General features: G+C 37.3%; 1 non-coding gene across 1 annotated transcript; it reads right to left on the reverse strand.

Moving 5' to 3' along the window:
- Window positions 1-6,527: 6,527 nt before the first annotated feature.
- On the reverse strand, window positions 6,528-6,600 carry TRNAG-CCC (transfer RNA glycine (anticodon CCC)). The gene has a single exon. It is a non-coding gene; the product is annotated as a tRNA-Gly (tRNA).

A 6,600-nucleotide genomic window follows, 5' to 3' on the forward strand; every position in this document is an offset into this window, starting at 1 on the left:
ATCGAATCCATATCCCCTGCAGTGGAAGCATGGAGTCTTAACCACTGAACTGCGAGGGAAGTCCCTTGTATGTTAATCTTGTATCCTGCTACCAGGCTGAATTCGTTGATCAGTTCTAGTAGTTTTTGTGTGGAGTCTAGGGTTTTCTATATATAGTATCATTTCATGTACATATAATGACAATTTGCCTTTTCTCTTCCAATTTGGATACTTTTTGTTTCTCTTTCTTGTCTGATTTCTGTGTCCAGGACTTCCAATACTATGTTGAATAGAAGTGGTGAGAGTCGGCATCCTTTTCTTGTTCCAGATTTTAGTGGGAAGGCTTTCAGCTTTTTACTGTTGAATATTATGTTGGCCATAGGTTTGTCATAAATAGCTTTTATTATGTTGAGATATGTTCTCTCTATATCCACATTGGTAAAAGTTTTTATCATGAATGGGTGTTGAATTTTATCAAATGCTTTTTCTGCTTCTACTGAGATGATCATGTCATTTTTGTCTTTTGTTGATGTGGTGTATCACATTGATTGATTTGCATATGTTGAACCATCCTTGTGACCCTGGGATGAATCCAACTTGATCATGGCGTGTGATCTTTTTTGTGTGTTGTTGGATTCAATTTGCTAATATTTTGTTGAGAATTTTTGCATCTATATTCATCAAAGATATTGGCCTGTAATTTTCTTTTTTGGTAGTATCTTTGTCTGGTCAGGGTGATGGTGGCTTCACAGAATGACTTTGGGAGTGCTTCCTCCTCTTAAGTCTTTTGAAAGAGTTTGAGAAGAATCAATATAATTTCTTCTTCATATGTTTGGTAGAATTCCCCAATGAAGTCATCTGGTCCTGGACTTTTGTTTGCAGGGAGGTTTTTGTTTTTGTTTTTTATTATGAATTCTATTTCACCTGTAGTAATTGGTCTGTTCAAATTGTCTATTCTTTTTTTTTTTTATAAATTTATTTTATTGGTTGTGTTGGGTCTTCGTTGCTGCACACAGGCTTTCTCTAGTTGCAGAGAGCGGGGGCTACTCTTTGTTGTGGTGCATGGGCTTCTCACTGCGGTGGCCTTTCTTGTTGCAGAGCACGGGCTGTAGGTGCGTGGGCTTCAGTAGTTGCAGCACGTGGGCTCAATAGTTGTGGCTCATGGGCTCTAGAGTGCAGGCTCAATAGTTGTGGTGCACGGGCTTAGTTGCTCCACAGCATGTGGTATGTTCCTGGGGCAGGGCTCAGACCCATGTCCCCTGCATTGGCAGGTGGATTCTTACCCACTGCGCCACCTAGGAAGTCCTGTCTATTTCTTCTTGATTCAGTTTTGGTGGGCTTATGTTTCTAGAAACTTGTCTCTTTCTTCTAGGTTGTTGAATTTGTTGGCATATAATTGTTCATACTATTCTCTTATAGGTTTTTTGTTTTTGTTTTGTTTTTTGTATTTCTGTGGTATCTGTTGTTATTCCTCCTCTTTTATTTCTTATTTGGTTCCTCTTTCCTTCTTGGTGAGCTAGGCTATAGATTTATCAATTTTGTTTACCCTTTCAAAAAACAGCTATTGGGATGGCGGCGAAGTAGAGAGACGTGGAGTGCATCCCTCACCACAGATGCATTGGGAATGCACGGAAGGACACAGTCATTCCCACAGAGAACCAGCTGAACACCAGCAGACGGCCTCGGACACCGGAAAGGGCTGCGGAGAACCTGACATAGCCGACTGAATATTCGTCTAATCCAATACTTGGACATTAGTCTGAGGCTTGGACAGTCTTCTATAAACACCTCTATCACCAGGACAAGCAACCCCAAAAGCTTGGACAACCATGAGGAAACAAAGAAACACCATGCAGGCAAAGGAGCAGGAAAAAAACCCACAAGACCAAATAAATGAGGAGGAAATAGGAAAAATGCCTGAAAAAGAATTCAGAGTCATGATAGTAAAAATGATACAAAATCTCGATAACAAATTAGAGAAAGTACAAGAAACAGTTCATAAGAACTCAGAAAAACAAACAGCAATGGATAACAAAATAACTGAAATTAAAAATACTCTAGATGCTCTAACCAGCAGAATGACTGAGGCAGAAGAACGAATAAGTGAGTTGGAAGATAGAATGGAAGAAATAAACGCCACAGAGCAGGAAAAAGATAAAAAAATAAAAAGACTAGAAGACAGCCTCAGAGACCTCAGTGATAACCTTAAACGTACCAACAATCGAATTATAGGCATCCCAGAAGAAGAAGAAAACAAGAAAGGGTCTGTGAAAATATTTGAAGAGGTTCTAGTGGAAAACTTCCCCAACATGGGAAAGGAAATAATGAACCAAGTCCAAGAAGCACAGAGAGTCCCATACAGAATAAACCCAAGGAGAAATACACCAAGACACATATTAATCAAACTAACGACAATTCAACACAAAGAAAAAATATTAAAAGCAGCAAGAGAAAAGCAACAAACAACATATAAGGGAAAACCCATCAGGATAACAGCTGACCTTTCTACAGAAACTCTGCAGGCCAGAAGGGAATGGCAGGATATACTGAAAGTCCTGAAAGAGAGAAACCTACAGCCAAGAATACTTTACCCAGCAAGAATCTCATTCAGATTTGAGGGAGAAATCAAAAGCTTTCCAGACAAGCAAAAGTTAAGAGAATTCAGCACCACCAAACCAGCCTTACAACAAGTGCTAAAGGAACTTCTCTAAGTAGGAAACACAAGAAAAGGAAAACACCTACAAATACAAACCCAAAACAATTAAGAAAATGGTAATTGGAACACACATGTCAATAATCACTTTAAATGTAAATGGATTAAATGCTCCAACCAAAAGACACAGACTGGCTGAATGGATACAAAAACAAGACCCTTCTATATGCTGCCTACAAGAAACCCACTTCAGACCAAGGGATACATATAGACTGAAAGTGAAGGGATGGAAAAAGATATTCCATGCAAATGGAAGTCAAAAGAAAGCTGGAGTAGCAATACTCATATCAGACAAATTAGACTTGAAAGTAAAGACTATTAAAAGAGACAAGGAAGGGCACTACATAATGATCAAGGGATCCATCCAAGAAGAACATATCACAATGGTAAATATCTATGCCCCCAATATAGGAGCACCTCAATACATAAGGCAAATGCTAACAGCTATAAGAGGGGACATCGACAGTAACACAATTATAGTGGGAGACTTGAACACCCCACTTACATCAATGGACAGATCATCCAAACAGAAAATAAATAAAGACACACAAGCTTTAAATGACACATTAGACCATCTCGACTTAATTGATATTTATAGGACATTCCATCCAAAAACGACAGACTACACTTTCTTCTCAAGTGCACACGGAACATTTTCCAGGATAGATCACATCTTGGGTCACAAATCAAACCTCAGCAAATTCAAGAAAATGGAAATCATATCAAGCATCTTCTCAGACCACAACGCCATGAGACTAGATATCAATTACAGGAAAAAAACTGCAAAAAATACAAACACATGGAGGCTAAACAATTCACTCTTAAACAACCAAGGAATCACTACAGAAATCAAAGAGGAAATCAGAAAGTATCTAGAAACAAATGACAACGAAAACACAACAACCCAAAACCTATGGGACGCAGCAAAAGCAGTTCTAAGAGGGAAGTTTATAGCAATACAGTCCTACCTTAAGAAACAAGAAAATGATTGAATAAACAACCTAACCTTACACCTCAAACAACTAGAGAAAGAAGAACAAAGAAACCCCAAAGTGAGCAGAAGGAAAGAAATCGTAAAGATCAGAGCAGAAATAAATGAAAAAGAAAGGAAAGAAACCATAAGAAAAATAAATAAAAAAAACAGCTATTGGTTTTATTGATTTTTTCTATTGTTTTTATAATTTCTATTTTATTTATTTCTTCTCTGCTCTTTATTATTTTCTTCCTTCTGCTGACTTTGAGTTTTATTTGTTCTTTTTTTCTAATTCTTTTAGGTAGTAGGTTAGGTAGTTTGAGATTTTTCCTGTTTTTTGAGGAAGGCCTGTATTGCTATGAACTTCCTACTTAGGACTGCTTTTGCTGCATTTCATAGATTTTGTATGGTTTTGTTTTCATTGTCATTTGTATTTTTCATTGTCAAGGTATTTTTAAATTTCCTCTTTGATTTCATTGTTGACCCATTGGTTTTTTAGTTGCATGTTGTTTAGTCTACATGTAATTGGTTTTTTCCTGTTTCTCTTTCTGTGGTTGATTTCTAGTTTCATGCCATTGTGTTCAGAAAAGATCCTTGAAATAATTTCTAGTCTCTTAAATTTGTTGATGCTTGTTTTGCCTCCTACTATCCTAGAGAATGTTCCATGTGCATTTGAAAAGAATGTGTATTCTGGTTTTGGGGGGATATAATGTCCTGAAAATATCAATTATGTCTAACTGTTTTATTGTGTCATTTAGGATCTCTGTTGCCTTATTGATTTTCTATCTGGAAGATCTGCGCAATGATGTCAGTGGGATGTTAGTTCCCTACTATTATTGTATTCCTGTCAATTGTTCCTTTATGTCTGTTAGTATGTTTTATGTATTTAGGTGTTCTTTATTGGGTGCCTATATGTCGAGTGTAATATCCTCTTCCTGTATTGATCCTTTTATCATTATATAGTGTCCTGGGAATTCCCTGGTGGTCCAGTGGTTAAGAATCTGCCTTCCAATGCAGGGGATGTGGGCTCGAACTAAGATACCACATGCCACAGGGCAACTAAGCCCACACGCTGTGACTACTGAGCCTGCATGCTCTGGAGCCCATGCGCCACAACCAGAGAAGCCCGCATGCTGCAACGAAAGATCCTGCATGCTGCAGTGAAGATCCCGCGTGCTGCAACTAAGACCCAGCATGGCCAAATAATTAATTACTTTAAAAAAAAAATATTTGTTTAAAAAATTATATAGTGTCCATCTTTATCTTTCTTCATGGCCTTTGTTTTAAAATCTATTTTGTCTAATATGAGTATTGCTACCCCCACCTTCTTGTCCTTTCCATTTTCATGAAATATCTTTCCACCCCTGCACTTTCAACCTATGTGTGTTCTTTACCCTAAATTGGGTCTCTTGTAGGCAACATATTGTAGGCTCTTGTGTTCTTATTCAATCTGCCACTCTTTTTTTTTTTTAATTAATTTTTATTGGAGTGTAGTTGCTTTACAATTTTGTATTAGTTCATGCTATGCATCAAAGTGAATCAGTTATACGTATACGTAATAGCCACTCTTTTTTAGATTTCCTTCCCATTTACACTCTATGTCTTTTGATCAGAGCATCTACTTCATTGACATTTAAAGTTATTGATAGCTATGTATTTATTGCCATTTTAAACCTTATTTTCCAGTTGATTTTGTATTTCTTTTTTGTTCCTTTTTGTTTTTCCCTTTGTGGTTTGATAGTTTTCTTTTATGATACTTTTTCATGAATGTATTATGTTTGAGTTCTCTTCTTTTTGGTTTTTGTGAATCTGTTATATGTTTTTGATTCGTGGTTACTCTGGTTTTCAAGTATGTTAACCCAGTACTTGCCTTAGACTGGTAGTCATATAGGCTCAAACACATTCTTTAAAAAAAAATCTACAATTTCTTTCTTCCCTCTCCAACATTTTGTGATTTTTATGTCCTCTTCATGTTCATCCTTTTTCTGTTCATTGCAGTTATAATTGCATTAATGATTTTTTTTTTCTTGGTCACACGCTGCGGCTTGCAGGATCTTAGTTCCCCATCCATTGGAAGCACACAGTCCTAACCACTGGACCGCCAGGGAATTCCCTGTACTGGCTTATTTAAGTGATTTACTTTCCAATTTTAATTTTCTTTCTTATAGAGTCTTGCTGCTTTTCTGTTTCAAGAAGACCTTTCAATATTTCTTTTAGGATTGGTTTAGTGTTGCTGTATTCTTTTAGTTTTTATTTGTCTGAGAAATTCTTTCTCCCTCCTTCTATTCTAAGTGATAATCTTGCTGGGTAGAGTATCCTAGATTGCAGGTTTTTCCCTTTCAGGACTTTGAATATTTCTTGCCACTTTCTTTTGGCTTGCCACATTTCTGTAGAGAAATCAGCTGATAGCCTTATGGGGATTCCCTTGTAACTAACTCTTTGGTTTTTCCTTACTGCCTTTAGAATCCAATCTTTAACTTTTGCTGTTTTAATTATAATACGTCTTGGTGTATGTCTATTTGCATTCATCTTGTTTGAGACCCTCTGTGCTTCCTGTGTCTGGATGTCTGTTTCCTTCTTTAGGTTTGGGAAGTTTTTAGCCATAATTTCTTCAAATACATTTTCTTTCTTTTCTTTTAATATTTCTTGCTTGCTTGCTTGCTTGCTTGCTTGCTTCCTTCCTTCCTTTCTTCCTTTCTTTCTTCCTTCCTTCCTTTCTTTCTCCCTTCCTTCCTTCCTTCCTTCCTTCCTTCCTTCCTTTCTTTCTTTCTTTCTTTCTTTCTTTCTGGGTCTTAGTTGCAGCATGCAGACTTCTTAATTGCAGCATGCAGGCTCTTAGTTGTGGCATGATGTGGGATCTAGTTCCCCAACCAGGGATTGAACCTGGGCCCCCTGCATTGGGAATGCAGAGTCTTACCCACTGGACCACCAGGGA

Source organism: Hippopotamus amphibius, chromosome X, assembly GCF_030028045.1.
Source record: "Hippopotamus amphibius kiboko isolate mHipAmp2 chromosome X, mHipAmp2.hap2, whole genome shotgun sequence".
Classification (NCBI taxonomy): domain Eukaryota; kingdom Metazoa; phylum Chordata; class Mammalia; order Artiodactyla; family Hippopotamidae; genus Hippopotamus; species Hippopotamus amphibius.